This window comes from Colius striatus, chromosome 1, assembly GCF_028858725.1.
Source record: "Colius striatus isolate bColStr4 chromosome 1, bColStr4.1.hap1, whole genome shotgun sequence".
NCBI lineage: Eukaryota > Metazoa > Chordata > Aves > Coliiformes > Coliidae > Colius > Colius striatus.
Window position 1 is genome coordinate 50,566,456 of NC_084759.1, and position 21,489 is coordinate 50,587,944.

General features: G+C 36.2%; 1 protein-coding gene across 4 annotated transcripts in view; it reads left to right on the top strand.

The window, feature by feature from the left end:
* GPC5 (glypican 5) overlaps positions 1-21,489 on the top strand; it is a 659,030-nt gene that overhangs the window by 446,674 nt on the left and 190,867 nt on the right. The window lies entirely within an intron of this gene.

Here is a 21,489-nt window from a genome sequence, read left to right on the forward strand (position 1 = left end):
TACACTGTAATTCAAGTGACTACTATTTATACTTATGAATAAGTTATTTATGCTTTCTTCACAGAAAAAAGAGAAAATTTTGCATTTAGGAATAAAATTCTGTCAGTTATGTAGGCTTAGTTTTATTTCAGCTATCTTTAGTACTTCATTGAAGTACAAAGATGATAACCTATTTGCCTCATACTCAATGAAGAAATTATATACTTCTAGACTGTAAATGACTTGATAGATCTGGAAATGCTAACTTTTTCTCACTGAAAGTAGAGGAGCATTCAGGAACTTAGAGTTTCAAACTCATAATCCTTTTGTAAGGCAATAGATGTATCGAAAGAAAATAGATGAGCAATTACAGATACTTTTTTTTTTTTTAAATTAAAAATGTGAATTGCAATGTATATTCTCCTATATAAAAGTATTTTATTCTTTTTTAGCATAATTTACTTTCATTTTATGCACTTATAAACTATGAACATTAAACAAATCTGTGATTGAAGTATATTTTCCAGAGGGTCTTGATAGGGAATAGGTCTTCCTCCCATAAATTGTTTATCACTCAATTCCTTTAGAATGAGCTGTTTAAAATGAGTAGACACAATGAATTATTGCTTATCAGGGACAAAATTTTGATATAGTGCAGCACACTGTTTTGTACACAGGCATTAATTTAAACAGACATTATAAGATTTTAATGTGTCTTCTGAGAACCAAAGTGATATATGTTAGTAGGTAGCAACAGAATATCTGTACGTGTGTTAAAAACTTATTATTGTATTACTAGACAGTGAGTTAAATAGTTTTAGATACTTTTAGTTACTTCATAAGTAATCTCTAGGATATTTACCTTGTTTTCAGTATTTAAGGAGAAAAGCTTTTCAAAAGGGCAATTTCAGTCATGCATGAGAAAAAATGCACTCAAAACCTCTGTAATAATTTCCCTTGTGTTCCAGGTTTGTGATGGTTTAAAAGCTGTTTTATCCCAAACTCTTCCCATTCCGTTCTCACTATTTGTTTTCAGTATACTCATGGCAGTGACAATGTATAGTGTAATAACATTAGTTTTAAATGAGCCACCTTTCATTACTAGCAGTCTTGTGGATGTGGTCAAACAGGACTATCTTCAGACTGAAGAATCTAAACGTAAAATCTAAGTGTAATAAATAACAAAGTAGAAAAGGGAACCTTACATAACGGGGTTTGGAATATCATTCTTCTATCAGAATCGTGGAATGATTCAGTTTAGAAAGATGCCAGGACTTCCCCAATACAACTTTCTACTCAAAGCAGACAGCCACAAGATCAGACAAGTATGCTCAGGGCTTTGTCCTTGACATTCAGATGAAGAAAAGAGCTATAAGACTCTCTATGGTCACTAAAGGAAGGTCAGATAATTAATTTATTGTCCAAGATTTGGTGGAATGAACCTCAAATATTGTCTCAGTACAAATTATCAGCTTAAAGCACTACTGGAGTAGATATCACACCTTAAATTAATGTACTTGTTTACAAACCCCATGTGTAAAGATATAAACTGCTTCTGAAATTATAGAGAATCTTAGAAAAAGTATTCAGTCTTTAGATTTTTTTTTCTGCATTTAAAAAAAGAGATAAATGTTGCTTAAATGATATCAATACTTTAAAAAAAAAACTTGAAGAATCAATTGAGAGATTTATTAATAAGTTTTCTCATTCCGTTTTCAAAGAGTTCAAAAATATATTTTCCTGTTTTCTTGAACCACATCACATCTCAGTGTTCTTTTTTATTGTGTATTATTCTGTTTGATCTCATCAAACTGCAGAAGTGTTCATAAGTTATAATGATGTATAGCAGAATTAGTGTAATCTCTGAAGAAAAATCATGCAGATGAAAAATTGACTTCCACTCGTATCATAATCAGATTTTGCTTACAATTGTTTTAAATTAATTTACTTTCAGTAACATCTTTCAGATCTCATTTAAAGCAAAAAAAAATCTTATGTATCTGTCACAGAACTGTGAATTAAAGGTGCTCTTGTAATGTCATAAATAGTGCTTTCAGTGTACAATGTGAGCTCTATTTTTGCCATCTTCTTTTGTACTGCCACAGGTAGAAAGAACTATTTCTGTGAAGATGCTCATTAGTTTAAGACACACTGAAAAAGATCCCATGGGAATTTGTTTTTGAACTGTAACACATCCATTGTCAGGAATCACACATTCACAATTTATCTTTGATAAATAAATATTAACTTCATTCAGATAAGTAGGTCTGTCAAACTGCAATTCTTAGAGCTTCTGAAAATTGGCTTATGCATATACAAGTTTACTGGAGACTGCCTGTTCTATTTTTTTTTTCATTACATTATTGAAAATAGGAATGTTTGACACATTTGTGCATAAAGATTTTTATGTTACTCTGGCAAGATAAAAGACCTGACACATATTTGTTGCTAGAATCTAGTTTCAGCTTTGCTCACAATATGAAAGAGGTAAAATGACTAGAAAAGTCATTTTACACTAATAAAGTGAAAAAAAGAAGGTTCTTATTACTACTGTGAGGAGCTTGAGTATTAAAGAACACCAGAAAAGAAATTAGATAACATGAAAATATCCATACTATGTATAGAAAACCAAAAGTATATATCTACATGTTTAGAGAGTATATTACACAAGGGAAAATTATTGAGTATATTCAAAGGAAGTATCCTGTTTACCCAAGTGAAGCTTACTCAGAATAGAACTTTTAATGTTTTCACCTACGTCAAGCTTTGTTTACACTTAACAGGACAAAATGTAGGTCAAGAAGTCAGAGGGCTTGCTCTGATGTTTTATTGTCTTTGAATACTTTGGTGAATTTTTGTCTTCTGGAATGTGCTTTTAATGCATTTTTTGACAACTGATTTCAAGTTAGTAGGTTCTTTAGGGATGGGTGTGAAATGTTGAGATATGCATTTTGTTTTTCTCCACCAGAGGCATCTGAATTGTAAAATGCTAGTTTGTATGTATTGGACTGCAATGTTAACTGCCAATGTGAGATATTACAACTGTTTCAGTAGAAAATGGTGAAACAATATAGATGCTTTATAAAAACAGTTATGATGTCACTGTATGCCAGTATCCTACATTCATTTTGTATAAATAATAATTCTACCCTCATTTTCATACATTTTTAAACTTTTCTAAGCCAAAGAGCTACAAAAGTTACTTGCAAATAACTTTTGGTTATTCTAGTTACATCTTAATTCTTTTAGCCTCGATATATGAGAGAGGACTCAAGCAAACCATTGCCACAGCATAAAAATACAATTTTTAAAAAAATTCTTGTTTCATAAATAGAAGCTTGGAGGGAGTTTAAAATAAAATGTTGCAAAACAGATTGACAAAAAGAACTATAGCAAAATATCAGGACAAAATGGTAGTCACCTAGGAGTTTTAAAGCATTTCAGAGATAAAATAGACACGGATACTTTTGCTTGAAACTGTCTTGTCAGTGTCTAAGAGAAACAGCAAATGTTAATTTTTACAGACATCTTCAAAGGGAATTCTGAGACCTATGGGCAAGAAAGCCTGACATGTTTGTTAAGGAAAATATAGAGACTGTAAAAGAATGGATTAACTAGCACACAAATTAATGTGATATATGGAGAAAGTGCTGAAATGCATTTTATAAAGGGACCTCATGACTCACAGTTTCTATTACTGTCCTCCTGGATTTCAAAAACAGTTGACCATGTCCCCACTAAAGAGTTGTGAATAGTCTAGAAATGAAGTTATAAGAAAAAATATATGGAAGAAATTTTTAGTTCTTTAAGGTAACGAGGTCATGATGGATTTGGATGCTAGATATTCCATACCGTTCAGCATCTTAATAAAAGGTTTGGAGAAGAGCATGAGTATTGAAGTGAACACATTTATTAATTATAAAAAATTATTCTCATGGCTGAGGTATGCAAAAGGACCACACTAAGTCACCGGTAATTTTATCTCAACAATTTGATAGTTCTGTAAAACTGACAGTGCTTGGCAGGAATGAACAAGAAATTCTTAATCTTCCAAAGATTCTGTCATCATGTTTCCATTTCCTTTAATTTCTCTTACTTTCTCTAACACATTCTTTATGACTATTCTGTAAATGTATTGTATTTATACTGCATTCGTAAGTACTACATTCTTTTCCCTTCCCTTCCCTTCCCTTCCCTTCCCTTCCCTTCCCTTCCCTTCCCTTCCCTTCCCTTCCCTTCCCTTCCCTTCCCTTCCCTTCCCTTCCCTTCCCTTCCCTTCCCTTCCCTTCCCTTCCCTTCCCTTCCCTTCCCTCATCTTCTGGTTTGTATCTTTATTACAAATCAACCATAGATCACAAAATTAAGAAAATATCAGTCCTGGATTCCACATATAATACAGTCCTCTCTTTAGTTCTAGACTCAAACAGGAACCATGGGAAGAGGCAACCTGAAAATGCTTTGAATTGCTTAATTTCTCATTCTATTTCTTTGTCATAAACAGAGGAATATAGAACAACACCACTACTAATTTGAACACACACTATACATAACACATTCTGCCATATTGCAGACAGATGCAATTGAAATTGCATCTTTTAGAGATGCATAGCTGAGATGAATTATGTGACTATAGTAAAAGGAAATGTTTCCCAGAGGAAAAACATGCTATATGTGCCTTACAGTTAAATCTCTTACTGTTCTTTTTCAAGTATCTTATGGCAGCAATTTTGGAGTTAATGCTGTCATCTGTGATGCAGACATGCTACAAAAAAGCTCCAAAGAGGTCTCAGCCTAGATTTTACCATTTGTACAATTAGCATATGGTTCTGAAAGCCTTTGTAGGCCAAACTTTTATTAATACCAAAAAAGCAGTTTCAGTCAGCTTTAATTGTTGAAAGAAAAATTATTGTGTCTAACATTTTTACTTAGATTTTGTTTTTTTCTGCTAGTTTCAAGCTAGAACCAAAAAGTTCTAAACTGATCTTTAACAAAGTCATATTTCATATCAGGCTCAAGAATGTGGAAATCTAGGAGAATTTTTACATAGATCTGCCTCCTGTATGATTTAATACACAAAATCCTCTTCAAGAATTCATTATACACGTTTTCCATTCAGTCTAAATCAATAAAAAGAAAGCATCTTAAAATAATTGTCTTAAAACCTCAATAACAAAGATACTGGACATTCCTAAATAAAGCTATCTAATGATTTACCACTCACAGAACTAAAAAAAATAATGGACACAAAAGTGAAGAACAATCTAAAAAAGGAGATTCTGCTTATTATATAGCCCCTAACTGATGACTGTAACTACTAGGTAGATGAAGGGATTTATAAGAACATAAAAGTTTACATTCATTGAACTTTCTGCATATATGCTTTAATATGTAGAAATATTGTACTTTGGTGTTGTGAAGACTGGAATTGTGTTGTGGTTCAGCTAATTAAAATCACTAAAAAGATCTGACTTTCCTTTAGATGTTAAAAGACACGGTACTTCACTACAACTAATAAAGTCTGGACTTTGAAGACTTGGTAGCTTTAGATAACTTACTAATGATTTACATAATGATCCTGTGTTTAAGTTAGTACAATAATTTACTCCTTGGAAATACAATGGATAAACCAGGAACTCTAGTACCTAATTGTTGGAAGAGATCTTTCATTTTTCTGATATTTCTTTTTGCTTACTGCCACTACCTATGCGTTCTGTGTGACTCACACCCCAGCTTTGTGTTTCTTCTTTTATCGTTTAAGACTACTTTTATATCTTATGATTGCTGTGGCTTGAAGTGACATGTTTGTAGAGAAATTACTATTTCAGGAATCATTTTGAAATGTAATTAAATGTAATTGATCTTACTTGGAGAAAAAAAAAAAAGAAAAGAGTTCAAAGTCTGAGAATACTTGTCCAAACAAATATAGTAGACATGAAGGATAACTTCAACTGGCCAAATATGTGTCCATGAGGTAGTTTTTTACCTAATTATCTGGATACTCTTAACAGGTATCAAAAAAAAAAAAAACCCCAAAAACAGGACATAATTCTTCTTCTACAGTAGACTTAAAACTCTGACAGTAGATGTATGAGAAGTATCTTAATCAAACTTATTACAGGAAATTGCCTAGTACACTTTAATACTGTAAGATAACTACAATTAAATTAATGTAATTGCTGGAGAATATGTCAAACTTCTTGCCAAGAGCTATTAGACTTCAAATGGCCTTAAATTTAGCAGTAATCCAGTTGTTTTAAGAGTAGAAAGAGTCATTCTGCCTGCTCAGTGTCTTTCCTAAGTTTTTTTTTCTTAGACAGTTTTAGAGCTTACTCTGTCATCCTGTATTTAAAAGGCTTATTCTGCATCTTGAGTGATCAGCAACTAGTTTTGTTCTGTGCAATAGCACCTATTCACCTAGATGGAATAAGAAATATTTAATTCCCCAGAAATATGAGAGTCTAAAATTGTTTAGTCAGATCAAAAAATCATAGAGTATCCTAAGTTGGAAGGGACTCATGAGGATCATCGAGTTCAACTCCCTACTCCTCATAGGACTACCTAAAAAGAGACCTTGACATTTTAATTTCTGCTCAGGAATAAAGAAAACATCCCTGTGTCATCAACACTATTTCGAGCACAAATCCAAAACATAGCCCCATACAAGCTACTATAAAGAAAATTAATCATATTCTAAGCAAAACCAGCACAGTCAATCAGTCAATGTAGAAGTAAACCAAAATTTAAAATTAAGTTTCTTACTAACATAGTTTAATACTTTTTGTCAGAGACACATGATGCTGTTGTTTTCTATACATAATGTCTATTTTCTTAGCTCACTCATTAGTAAAGTCAATTCTTATTTTTCTTTCTGTAGAATTCCACCTTTCTCTGTATCATGACACATTTTTCTCGGAAAAGTTCTTGCCTTACTGTAAAACTCTTAAAAATGAGTCTCAGGAAGAAATCTTTATCTTGAAAATATGTATGTTTATGTTTTGTGTGCTCTGTTTTTGTAATACTTTAAAAAGAAAATTCTAAGACCATTACTTTTCTATTAACTTCAGGAAAAAAAAACAAACCAAAACAAACAACTGTGCTTTGGGTTTTTTTTCTTCTCCTGTCCTTGCAAGATAATTTGTAGCTCCTGTTTATTCAAGTAATGCCCAATCCTGTAATCCTTGCAAATTGTCTACTGACTGTACAAGACTTTAGGCTGAACAAGGACTATAGTTCTGGTACTCACAGAACTACAACCTGCTTGACATTGTCTAATAATAATTAAATTACATTGTTGGCTTTTTTATAAACATGATCAATCTCTTTCAAAATGTAATGGCTTTGTTATGGGGGAGGGGTTACAAGGTGAATGTGCTTTCACTTCTTGATTAATTGGTGTCATTACTAGTTAACTGCCTTAATTCAATATCTATTTAAATACCTCATTTTAGAGCTGTAAATTCTTTTATTTTTATATACTGTTTTGACCAATATCTGTTTGTTTGTTCATTTCACAATATCATAACATGCATTTACATGTTACTTTCAATAAGTAATTTTTGGAAGCTACATTAAAAATTAATCTATATTTTAAACCAAGTCTGTGTCTCTAAATACTGTGATACTGTGACTGGGAGTATAGATCCATCTCATATCACTTGAGGCACTCTATGAAAGCAACCTATGCAGACCTATACATTCCTTGTACTTCTGAACCATTTAGAAGGGTGTTCGTTTTTCTCTTTCTTTAGATAATTTGGGTAACCTATCTCCTTAGTCACCTGATCATATATCTAGAACTAGGAAGAATGAACCTGGATCTAATGCCTAATCAAATATAAATCTTATTCTGTGGGATATAGTACCAGACTGAGATATGTTAATATTTTCATAACATTTGAAAGTATTTGTGACTCTTCCAAAGGAGCCTATTGTATCAAAAGATATTTATTCATGACCAGTGTAAAGAGTTTGATCTTATCTCAGTGCTGAATTTTTAATGATTTATTCCTGGCTGTGGCCAAATTCTGTGAGTTTTTTTGATTCTTTTCACTCCAAAATGGCAATGAAAAAATGGGATTTTAGGGATCAGTATTGAGTCTCTTTAAAAGTGATCAGTAGTCCAAAGTAATCTCTTTTACAGAGATTTAAATAGTTAGACTAGTATTTCTAAGTCAAAAGGCACAGATTAAGGAACTAAAAAATAATAGATGCAAGCAATCTCTAAGGGAAAAAAAAATCCTCTTGCAGTAATTTACAAACTGTTTGGAAAATAGATAAACACTAAAAAGGAGGCCGCAGATTTTGGAAAGACCAGGAATACAGATGGGATATTGATGGGCATAGAATTACAAATGTATGAGATGATGAAAGTTACAAGAGAGTAAAGATTATAAAACCAAGTGAAAGACATCAGAACAAATAGATGTGTACACAGTGAACCAACAAAAGCAGAGAATGAGAAAGATTGGAGATCTGAGGAGGCTTCTGTTCGCAAAATATTCAACTTATAATGAACTTTCTATATCTATTGCAAGCTAAAATTTTCTGTTACATTAAAGTATGTTGCAATTTATGTTGATGTCTCACTGATCATTACCAGAAATGCTTATGATTGCTCCAGCCAGTAAAAGAGTAAAAACATAAAAAAAGAAATAACCCCAAACCTAAATTATTTGAAAAATAAGTATGTAATCTAAAACCAAGTAATTTATTTATTTAACTTTGAACATGTAGTGACGGGAAGAATACAAAAGGTTATGTTTTTCTCCAAAATAGCCTCAAGTTGTGTAAATAGCGGCTAAGGACTCTGGATTTGTCTGGTTTAGAGAGAATGAGACTGAGGGATGACCTCATAGCTCTCTACAGCTTCCTGAGGAGGGAAAGCAGAAAAGGAAGTGATGAGCTCTTATCTCTGGTACGAAGTGATAGGACACACGGAAATGGTTAGAAGCTGTGCCAGGGAAAGTTTCGATCAGACATTTTAGACCTGCAGACGGTCACTAGTACTATTCCCAAGGGCTCAGTGTTGTAACACTGTTGTAAAGATGTTGTAACATCTTTAGCAATGATCTGGATGAGGAGATCAAGTGCATCCTCAACAAATTTGCAGACAATACAAGGTTGGTCAGGTATGTAGACCTACTTGAGGGCAAGAAGTCTCTTCAGAGGGACCTGGACAGGCTGGATTGATGGGCCAAGGCCAATTGTATGATGCTTAACAAGGCCAAATGCTAGGTCCTGCACTTGGGCCACAACAACCCCATGCAACACTACAGGTTTGGGGAGGAGTGGTTGGAAAGCTGTCTGATGGAAAAGGACCTGCGGGTGTTAATGGACAGCAGGTTGAATGTGAGCCAGCAGTGTGCCCAGGCCAATGGCATCCTGGCTTATATCAAGAATAGTGTGGCCAGCAGGACTATAAAAGTCATTGTCCTCCTGTACTTGATAATGGTGACGCCAAACCTCAAATATCGTGTTCAGTTTTGGGCCCCTCACTACAAAAAGGACATTGAGATCCAGAGATGGTCTAGAGAACAAGCCTTAGGAGCAGTTGAGAAAGTTGGAATTGTTTAGCCTGGAGAAGAGGAAGCTGAGGGGAGATATGATCACTGTCTAAAACTACCTAAATGGGAGTTGTATTAAGGTGGAGTTTGATCTCTTTTCCCAAGTAATGAACAATAGGACAAGAGGAAATAGGCTCAGGTTGTGCCAGGGGAAGTTTAGACTGGAGATTAGGAAGAACTTTTTCACCACGAGGGTTGTTAAACATTGGAACAATCTGCCCAGGGGACTGGTAGAGTTACCATCCATGGAGACATTTTAAGAGCTATGTAGATGTGGTGCTGATTGCCATGCTTTAGTAATGGACTTAAGAGTTGGACTTGATGATCTTAAAAGGCCTTTTCCAACCAAAATTATTCTATGATTAGAAAGCCTTTCTCTACCGAGACAATGGTTAAACAGTGGAACGAGCTTCTTGTTTCCTCTGGTCTATGTCTCAAGCCTGTCAGTATTTAAGACGCATTTAGACAATGCCATTAATAATATGCTTTAAGTTTTGGCCAGGCCTGAAGTGCTCAGGCACTTGGACTATATGATTATTATAAGTGCCTTCCAACTGAAAGTCTAGTCTCATCTCTTAATAAAGAATGAATGCACTTAGACCCAAATTAAAAATAATTAAATTATTTTATATTTTTGAAGCATACAATACACTTTATAACTTAAATATACTTTTAAAAAAAATAATCCTATTTTCCAAGACCCTGTTTCATTCTCATTAACTCAGACATCATATACTGTGTTATCTATTTTTGTATGAATTCACACCTCAAGGTTCCTATCTCCAATAAGGCCAAATGTGATCCTTATTTGATCTCTTTATAAGTTAAAATTAATTTGATGAAATTTCTGTTTGCCTATTATTAAATTACTTTGTCTTATTAGAACATTTCCTGTACTGGAAAGCAAAACAAAGCAATGAAAAAACCTGGAAAACTAAATAATTTTTAAGTCAAGGGTCTTAATTTATACTCCTCTAATGTTGATTTGTTGTTTCTAGAGGAATTCAGTATTATTTGCCTGTACTTCTGATTTTAACCTTATATTTGGCTTTAAAAACCCTGCATATAACTTTAAGCTAAGCGAACCTGTCCATGTTTCAAAAAAACAATGCTTGAAAATATCTTATTCAGGTGCCCAGAAAAAATCAGACACTGGGAGTTATTGGATTACATAGAATCACAGAATCATAGAATGGTAGGGGTTGGAAAGGACCTTTAGAGATTATCTAGTCCAACACCCTGCAGAAGCAGGTCCACCTGGATCAAGTCACACAGTAAAGCATCCAGGTGGGTCTTGAAGACTACCAAGGAAGGACACTACACCCTCCCTAGGCAGCCTGTGCCAGGGCTCCATCACCCTCACAGTGAAATAGCTTTTTCTTATGTTTAATGGAACTTTTTGTGTTCCAGCTTCATCCCATTACCCTTTGTCCTGTTCCTAGCTACAACAGAAAAATGTGATGTCCCAACCTCCTGATATCCACCGTTTATATACCTGTAAATATTAATGAGATCCCCCTTCAGTCTTCTCTTCTCTAGACTAAACAGCCTCAGTTCCCACAGCCTTTCCTCATATTAAAGATGTTCTAGTCCCCTGATCATCTTGGTGGCCCTGCGTTGGACTCTCTCCAGAAGTTTCCTGTCCCTCTTAAACTCAGGAGTCCAGAACTGGACACAGGACTCCAGATAAGGCCTCACCAGGGAAGAGTGGAGGGGGAGCAAAGCCTATCTTGATCAAGCTAAAGCATACTAAGATAAAGATTTATATGAGGAATCCATGCTGTGGAGAGTAGAAGTAAGAATGCTAGGTAGGAAAGAGAGCTCTTGAATAAAACAATCCAAAATAAATCTCAGATAAAATACCTCAAATAAATAAATCCCTTTGACAATCAGACATCAAATAACTCACACTTCTGTTTTTACTATTGGTAACTTGGGAGTAAAATACATGAGGAGATTATGCTCTAAAAATATTTTTAAAGACCTTAACGTATTTGGGTTTCTTTGCTGAAGAAATGTAAAAAAGAGAAAGCAATCCCATAATCTGAGCCTGGATTTTTTCTGTTATTTTTCACTTTTCTCCCCAGAGCCTGGTTGTAGCAGTGGTGGAGGGAACTAAAATGAAAATTAAGATTTCCTCCACTTTTTTTCTGAGAAGTTGGAGATCAGCTGTGCCACCCAGAATCCTACTACCCTCCCAAGTCTCTGCTGCCAGAGCACATTTGCCTGCCATCACAAAAACAACAGCTTTTAGCCCTTGCTAAAATGCAGGCTGGGCAGTGTGTGGATTCAGATCAGAAAAGTATTTGAGGGTACTGGTGGATGAAAAGTTTGATATGAGCTGACAATGTGTGCTTGAAGTCCAGAAAGCCAATTGTGAGCTGACTTAGGCAGGATGCAGGAACAACTACAGAACAAAGGATAAAATACCAAGAGCAAATTTATTCTTGTTACCTCATCGTCCAGGGGCTCTCTGAAACTGCACCCGGGCAGAGGCACATGAGCAGCGATGCAGCACAGCAGAGATTGGTCCTGCTATCAGCAGAGCAGAAAAGCAAAGACTTTGAATCTGCTGCTTTTCTCCTATAAATCAGGGATTAGTTTTTATTTGCTATTTTCCCACATCAAGGTAGGAATCTCGAGAATGTCTGATAAGTGTCTCTGAGTCCATCACAGGCCTGTGTTATATAAACAAGGATGTTCTACTTGCCAAGCACACAGGGCTAAGCAACAATTAGCATCCTTGATATATGTGGTTTTCGACACTTCACCTGCAGGTCATCTGAGAGTATTTATAGTCCTCCTTGCCAGCCTTCTGCTATGTTCCCACACCAACTATAGCCTGGGCTGCATCAAAAGAAGTGTGGCCAGCAGGTCAAGGAAGGTGATTCTTCATGGTTTTCACAAGACCTCATCTGAGTATGACATCCAGTTCTGGGGTCCTCATTACAGGAAAGACACGGAAGGGTTGGAGTATTTCCAGAAGAGGGACACAAAAATGATCAGAGGGTTGAGGAAAGGCTCAGAGAGTTGAGCTTGTTCAACCTGGAAAAGAGAAAACTCCAGGATACCTTATTGTGGCCTTTCAATACTTAAAAGAGGCTTAAAAGATGATAGGGACAACAGGGTCTGTAACAATAGGGCAGGAGCTAAAGTTTTTAACTAAAAGAGTGTGGATTCACTGGATCAAGCTACCTGGGGAGGTTGTAGTTGCTTCATCCCTGGAAACATTCAAGGTCATATTAAACAGGGCTCTGAGAACCACCATCTAGTTGTCCCTGCTCACTGCAGGAAAGTTGGACCAGATGACCTTTAAAGATCTCTTCCAATCCAAACCATTAAATGACTCTAAGAAAGAATCTGCAGCCAAAGAAATAAAAATAAGAAAGTTCCAGAAGCCCATGGTATACTCATACTCCAACAGAAAATAAAACCCATAAAAATACATCTTCACACCCCTCCCCCCAAAAAAACTCTCAGTCCCTTTAAGAAAAGCACTACATACACATTTCTTAGTAGTTTCACATTACAATTACTTTCTGAATGAGTATATATATAGCTTAATTTCAGCACTTTCTTGTTCATGCATTACTTCAGAGAGCAGTTTTGTGATTCTGTATAGTTATCCTTCATTTCTTTTTGATGTTTGAACAAATCTTTTATAAGTAATTAATTTTTACCTAGAACATGCCCACAAGTATCAAGAAATTCCCTAATTTACATAAAGTAGTAAAAAATTAGATCAATCAGGAATACAGAATCAATGAGATTAAATGAAAATGCTGTTATAGAGTATGTGTTTAATGCAGTCAGAACACTACAAAAGTCACAAGTATTAAAAATTAAGATTCTGTGATTCTATTAAAAAGCCCTGTCTGAACATCATTTAGGGTCCTGTTTAAGCAGAGGGATCGGACCTTCAGGAGTCACTCCCAACCCAACCTCAGCCATGCTGTGATTTTGTGAGCTTCATTTCAGTCAATCCAGATATACAGTTCACATTTGTCTATTCAGGTCTTTTGATTCATCCTAAAACAGATATCTGGATTTTGTCAGCACTATGCCGCTGAGGCTGCACTGAACATCTGTGTAAATCGCTATTTACTGTAATGGAGGATTAGATATCTAGTTCACATGGAAACCTTGTACGTATACATTTAAGTTGGGGTGTTGAAAATATGTAACCAAATTGACCCTGTAGGCTGTATAGGCAATAGAAGATATAAAAAACCCCTGGTTTATCCTGAACAGGGTATTTGGAATGTGTTAGGAAAATGCAGCTCAAAATTGCAGTCTACATTGTCTGTAGGGAGCTAGCTCAGGTACAAACATCTCTGAAAATCTACAAAGCTGAATGACTGTTTGATATTTGGACAAAAAAATCATGTAACCAGTAATCTACAAGGAAGCACATACAGTACAAAATATATTTGCTAATACTTGAAGCACAACATTATTACCAGACAAAGAAAAATGTGCAAACTAACAAAACACCTGCAGTGTATGATAACCATTCAATTTTTGATGTAAAAAGACCTCGGGATAAATATTTAAAACAAATAATTTTTCAAGCTGTTATTCAGAAGATACAATGTGTTAAACTTTGGTAAGAATTAAAGAAAGTAAAATCTGAATGTAATTTACATGTGTTATTGTTGCTAGGTGCTAAGATCAGGGACATTACCTTCTCTTTCAGAGTAATTTGTTTGACTCTGTTTCTGCTATTTGCTTTAAAAGTGTCTCATCTAAAGCAAGTACTAATCACTACAAGGCTATTTGGTGTATCCAAGGTCAAATCTAAAAATAGCTCTTTCCAAGATTTTTCTTAATGTCTGAAAAGGATACTGAGGGAGCTATTGGAATTGCTCATCAAACCATTGTCATCATGTGGCATGTACAGGATAACCAGGGGGTCAGGCCTGGTCAACATGGGTTTATGAAAGGTAGGTCCTGCTTGACTAACGACTAACCTAATCTCCTTCAATGACAAGGTGATCTGCTTAGTGGAGAAGGGAAAGGCTGTGACTGTTGTCTACCTGTACTTTATTAAAGTGTTAGACACCGTTGTACACAGCATTCTCCTGGAAAAACTGTGTGTCCATGACTTGAATAGTATGCACTATACTGGGCCCAGAAATACTGGATGGATGGACAGAGTCAGAGTGGTGGTGAATGGAGTTAAATTCAGTTAGTATCTGGTCACCAGTGGTCTCCCCAGGGCTCAGTGTTGAAGTCTGTTCTTTTTAATGTCTTTGTCAATATTCTGGATGAGGGGATTTAGTACACTCTCAGTAAATTGGCAGAGAACACCAAGTTGGATGAGAATGTTGATATGCTTGAGGATAGGAAGGCTTTCTAAAAGTGCAGGCTGGATCAATGAACTGAGGCCAGTTGTATGAGATTTATCAAGGCCAAGTGCTGGGTCCTGTACTTGGGTCATGACAATCCCGTGCAATGCCACAGTCTTGGGGCAGAGTGGCTGGAAAGCTGTTCAGCAGAAAAGAACTGAGGTGTTGGTCAACAGCCAGCTGAACATGAGCCAGTAGTATGTCCAGGTGGCGAAAAAGGAAATAGTATGGCCAGCAGGACCAAGGAAGTGATTATCTTCCTGTACTTGGCATTGGTGAGGCAGCACCTCGATTACTGTGTTCAGTTCTGGGTCCCTCACTATAAGAAGGACACTGAAGTGCTGGACTGTGTCCAGAGATGGGCAATGCAGCTGGTGAAGGATCTAGAAATCAAGTCTTAAGAAGAGAGCCTGAGGGAGCTGGGGTTATTTAGCCTGGAGAAAAGGAGGCTTATTGTTCTCAGTAACGATATGAAAGGAAATTGTAGTAAGATGAACATCAGTCTCTTCCAAGCTACAAGTGACAGGACAAGAGGAAATGGCTTCAAGTTGCACCAAGGGAGGTTTAGATGGAACAATTTACATTCTGACACCAGAACAATCTGCCCTGGGTAGTAATGGAGTTACTATCCCTGGAGGTATTCAAAAGACATGTAGATATGGCACTTAGGGACATAGTTTAGTGGTGAGTGGGGTAATGCTTGGTCAACAGCTGGACGTGATGATCTTAAAGGTCTTTTCCAACGTGAATGCTTCTTTGATTCTGTAGTTTCGCTTCATGTAACTAACTAGTAAAGACCTCTTCTTCCCCCTTTCTGGATAATCTGTGTCAAAATCCTGTGTTATTTTTAATAAATTCTTTTAATTTTTCATCTTATCTTCTCTGGTGTATTGGGTAATAAAGAACGTAGCCCTGTATTAACAGGATTTGAATGCTTTTAGATCTCAAAGATCTAGAGAGCATCTAGCATGTTGGTGTCACACTATACATGTATAGTTTGGACTGCTATGTTACAAGTTTTAGACTTCTACTGTCTCCTCCCTGCTTGGTCTATTTGTTTTGATGGCATGAGTTATCTCTTCCATAGCCACTCTTCTCTCTACTTCTTTATTCAACTGTTATTGTGGTCAATTAATAACTGAGTTTTTTGTCCTGCCCACTTCCTCGGCTTCTCTGATAGAATGTTCTGTTGTTATATGCTTCTGTCCTTACATTTATGCTGGATTTTCTCTATAAAAAGGTCATGAGCTTTGCAGCAAATTATACTTTCTTGTTGTAGCCCCTTACCATCATCAATGCTTCTCATCTGTCTCTTAAAAGAAGTTTTGTTTTGTTCTGCTACATTCAAATAAAATATTTCAATGCACTGCTAAGCAAAGAGGAGATGTTTTGGAAAGTCTTCCATTTTGAATCTTAGTAGTAAAATGCAATGTATTAATCAATGATTCTTTGATTCTGTGAAAGTCTCTTCTTGAATCAACCAAACACATTTCTATGTTTGTCCTTATATCAGCCAAATAATTTTCATCTTTCCTATATGCATGCTTCTCTATGCACTCCTTCCTGCTATTTTTTTCCTCCCATCATGATCTCTCTGGTTAGTACCGTAAGTCCTTCAGGGTTCTCTGCTTTTGGCTTGTGTGATTTCCTTTTTCTCATGATTTTGGTGACTTGCATCTGACTCATGCTGTGTAACCTGGAAATCAGTGCCCATTTATTCCTACTTCAAATATGTCTCAGTTGTCAGCAAGGAATTGATGTTAGGTGTGGAGATAAAGGCAGGAAATTTAAGAAGAATAAATGTATATAAATGAAAATTACCACTGCTTACACAGAAATAAAACTAAAAAAGTGCAATGTGGCAAAATTCAGTTTTCTCTAGAAAACTGAATTATAGCTCATAGACTATTCTGAAACCATTGATTTTTGAAATCAAAAGAAGTTTGAATATAATTATTATAAAATCTGGGATGTTCTCGACCTGAAAAATAGAAAAAGCTTAAATTGAGAAAACCAATTAGGCAATTTCACTAGGCTATCCTCTATAAAATTTAGGTTGTACTAGGAAGAAAAGAATAATCAAAGACATAAAAAACTAAAATAGAATAATCTAAAATATTGCATTGGTTTGCAAATACAAATAATGATTGAATAATCTAATATTTTTAAAGCATCATCTGTCTCTCCAGAACAAGAAAATACAGGAAACTTTACCACTTGGATTTCAGCAAAACATTTTGTTGGTGTCACATGATATTTCATATCTCGAGGTGGAAAAATGAGGATTAATTAAAGTATTACAAAATTGGTGAAGAGATGAGAAAATAGCGATAGCAACTGGTCCATCGGGAGAAATATGTACCTGGAATTTTAGCAATGGAGTTTCTTAGAGTTATCCTTGGGACTAAATATATTCAGTACAAACTTAAACATTAAATATAATAAAACTTTTAAGAAATTCACTGTTGTCTCCATTGGAAACACCCTTTACATATAAGACAACAGGAATATGACTGTCCTTGAGTACTGGAACAGTGACAATGTAATGAAACGTACTGATATTGAACACAGAACTAAGACATATCTACAAGAAAGATGTTCTACTATAAACTAAAACTTTGTCTCTGGTAATAACAAAATGAGACAACAATTTGCTATGATTTGAAACATATGATCAATGTGATGCATGTGATGAAAAGGAAAGTGTAATCTTAAGGATATTAGATGACATGTTTGTATCAAAATCTTCAATATTATGGTACAGGGCATCGCACTCTTAAGGCATCATCTGGAGTCCTATGTGTACTTCTGCTCATTCACATTCAAAATAGATTAATTTAAGAAGGAACAGATGCAAAAATGGCTCTTAACATGATCAGGAGAATGGAGAGTATTTTATTTTATCCAAGGAAAGTAAACGAATTTAATTTGTTTAGCTCAATAAAATTAAGGTTAGGAGAAGAGATGTAGTTACATGACTAAGACATTGGGGGAGTAAACACTGGGGAGAGAGCTAAAGGATGTTGTTGAATGAGAAAAAGCATTTATAAGTGATCATGAATAAATTTAGACTGGAATTTTAGGAGATGGTTTGTCAGCAATGTGTAAGCAAAATTCCAATATATTGCGATAGAAGCAGTAGCAACTGGAAATCTAATTAGTTGTCATGTAAAGCCTGTCAAACTGTAGATTGGGGTACCTGCAAAATAAAGGAACTGGATTCACCAGTTCATGAGGTCCTTTAAAATCCCGTGATTATGATAAGCATCTCGAAATTTACCCTTTTCTGTTAAATTTTATAATATATTTCAATAGAAGCATAGCATTATAAATATTGATGTTAATAGTACCACAATGATTTCATCACAATTCATATACTGGAAGACAAAATCTTTGCTGAGTGTAAAGTGTTTTGAACCAAATAATGGCCATTTTAATATTTTATAAAAACTTCCTTTATTTCTTAGTCTAAGTAACCTTCAACATTCACTTTATATTGTTCCAGTATGTCTGCAGTCCTCACCTCATCAGCATTTAATTTAATATGCTGTTAATTTAAGAACATTTCATGCTAAAATGTTGTTAATGCATACTGTTTGCCACACCTAAACTTTTTAGAGTGAAGGGTTAATTTTTAAAGGACTAAGATTATTGCCATAAACCATGTAAACTATTTTTCTTAGATAAACTGCCAGGGATATTCTTTGAAGGCTACATCAAAAAACTGTAATGTTGGTAAACTGTGAATAAAAAATAATTACGTGTATGCCACGATGTAGAAAAATAATCTTGTACTTGTTGCTCTGTAGGCTGAGGAAATCAGGGAGCAGAAAAGAATATTCAAAGTAAATCTATACTAATATTAAATCCATTTAAAGTAAAAGAGAGGTTCTCCTCCCCCTCTACTCTGCCCTCATGAGACCACATCTGGAATATTATGTCCAGTTCTGGGACCCTCAGTTCAAGGATAGGGAGCTGCTGAAAAGAGTTCAGCACAGGGCCACCAAGATGATTAGGGGAGTGGAGCATTTCCCTTATGATGAAAGGCTGAGGGAGCTGGGACTCTTCAGCTTAGAGAAGAGGAGACTGAGTGGTGACTCCATTAAGGTTTACAAATATGTAAAGGGTGAGTGTCAGGAGGATGGAACCAGGCTCTTCTTAATGATGGCCAGTGATAGGACAAGGGGCAATGGATATAAACAACAGGTTCCAAAGAAACACAAGGAAGAATTTCTTCACTGTGAGGGTGACAGAGCACTGGAACAGGCTGCCCAGATGGGTTGTTGAGTCTCCTTCTCTGGAGACACTCAAAACCCACCTGGACAAGTTCCTACTCTAGGTGGTCCTGCTCTGGCAGGGGGGCTGAACTAGATGATCTTTTGAGGTCCTTTCCAACCCTTAAGATTCTGTGATTCTGTGATTTATCACCTGAAAAATATCAAGTCTTTGATGATGCAATCCTTAGAGATGAAAGCACAGATTTTAAAATGTTTTGGTACTGTGTTTCTGCAGTCAATTAAGCTTACCTACTTTCATGTGAGCAGTTATATTAAAGAGAGAAAACTGTCCTCTTTTGTATTTTTCCCTTTTGGTCCTCCTGCTGGAGTATTTCAGTATTTGCACCAGCCTAGACTAAGTTTAAAAAAAACAGAGACACTGATAATTGATGCTTTCTGTTTATATCATTCAGTCTTGGGAGTCCAATGTACTGACTGCTCTATACCACAGAAAATGTACTACTCAACAACCATCATAAATATTTGGTTATTCCTATGGCAAGGCCCAGAAAAAGCCAGATGTGACTGAATTTTAAGTTTTCATCTTAATGCAAGGGCTTCCCCAGTTTAAGCTGTGGTAAGATTACTTCTGTCTGTTTTTTAAATACGATTACTAACGTCTCCTGATTACTTCTATTCCTGAAAGTACAGATACCAAATGTGGGTTTCTTTTTCTGTTCATTTGCTTTGCAAATAAAATGTATTTATTTAAATTAGCCTAGAAGTGCTCTGATCATCTATTAGACTTACTCTAAACTACAAATACAACATCAGTCCCATTGATGATATTCTAAAAATCACTTTCTACCCAGAATCACTCACAATATCATTTATTCCAGACCAAATTTGAGGTATAAAACATATCTTCTCTGATGACTTTCATCTGTGTATCTTGCATCTGAACACAGTGAAGTGACCACATAGTCTTAGCTGCTCACTACACGTTTTGATCTTTTTTCATTATTGCATGGCAGATGGGCTCAAGCAATGAAATAAAAAGTGTTTCTTATTCTTACAGTAAGATAATGAAATCTAGAAACCTGATGTTGCTCTGAAGGTACATTGTTTAAAGGATTTCTCTGTGGGTGGTGCTGTGTTAATGACTGAGTGGGATTTGAGTCTTTTTAGGCCTACAGGATAAGATAAGGAAGGAATGCCGAAGGACAGTGGAAAATTATCGATATGAAGAAGTACATGTGGTGAAGCGGGGATATGGCAAGAGAACAAGGGAGTTGCGGTGGCGGAACAAGAACAGCCTGCTCACTAACAGGATGTTATGACCTTGAGAAACAAATCTTGAGGCTTGTCTTGTCTTATAGATTAATGATCTTTTTGTTAAAAATCAGCTAATTAACTCAACCTATAAGGAGCTCAGTTTTTGCAATATGTATGTGATGATAATTTTAGTAACCAATCATTTTGTTACGCGTTGACAGTAAAAAGTATAAATGTCTCGAACATGTACAATAAAATCGGACATTTGCTTGCATCAAGCTATGTCTCCGTCTCTCAATCGCGGCAAATGGTGACCCCGACGTGATTCATGTGAAGACGCTGTCGGAGACAGATTAACGCCTTTACGGTGCCGGCTGCGAGTCCTGCAGAACTGGAGGAGCTGCTGAAACAAAGCGGGAGAGGCCGGCCAATCACCCCCGTCTGGAACGAGAGGTGAGCTGCGGGAAACTGGGAAATGGGGAATCAGATGAGCTCCCCAGAAAGAGACGTATATGACTTGATGAAAGCCCTGCTTGAAAAGCATGGCAAAAAGACTATTTCAGGCCAGGACCTTAAACTAATTCTGAAGTGGGTCCAGGTAAAAATTCCTACTATTACGGCCTCCTCGATCTTTACTCAAGACGCTTGGGATGAGGTGGGAGTGAAACTTTGGGATGCAGCCACCTCTGGAAACGAGGAGGCTCAGCGGATGCTCCCACGATGGAGGCTAATTTATGAAACGATAAAAGCACAGAGTCAAGAAAAGGAAAAGCCCCCCACGCCCTCTGCACCACCAGCTTCGCAGTCTGTAGCTGTGCCGATTCCGCAAGTCTCCTCACCACCAGTTGCCTGTGCTGTGGGTTGCCCGCCTGAGGATGACCCTCTTGACCCCGGACCCATAAACCCTGAAAAGGAGCCTGATCTATTCCCCCCCGATCCTCATGACGTCTGGGGAGAAATCAAGCGCCAGGCGCTGAAAGAGGGGGAATTAGAAATAGCTCAGACTATAGTGGCTCCTGTAGTCTATCAGGGAAGAGGGGGAGCAGCTCAATGGGAACCCTTATCTTTCTCGGTCATAAAGGAACTGCGCCGTACGATTACGGAGCA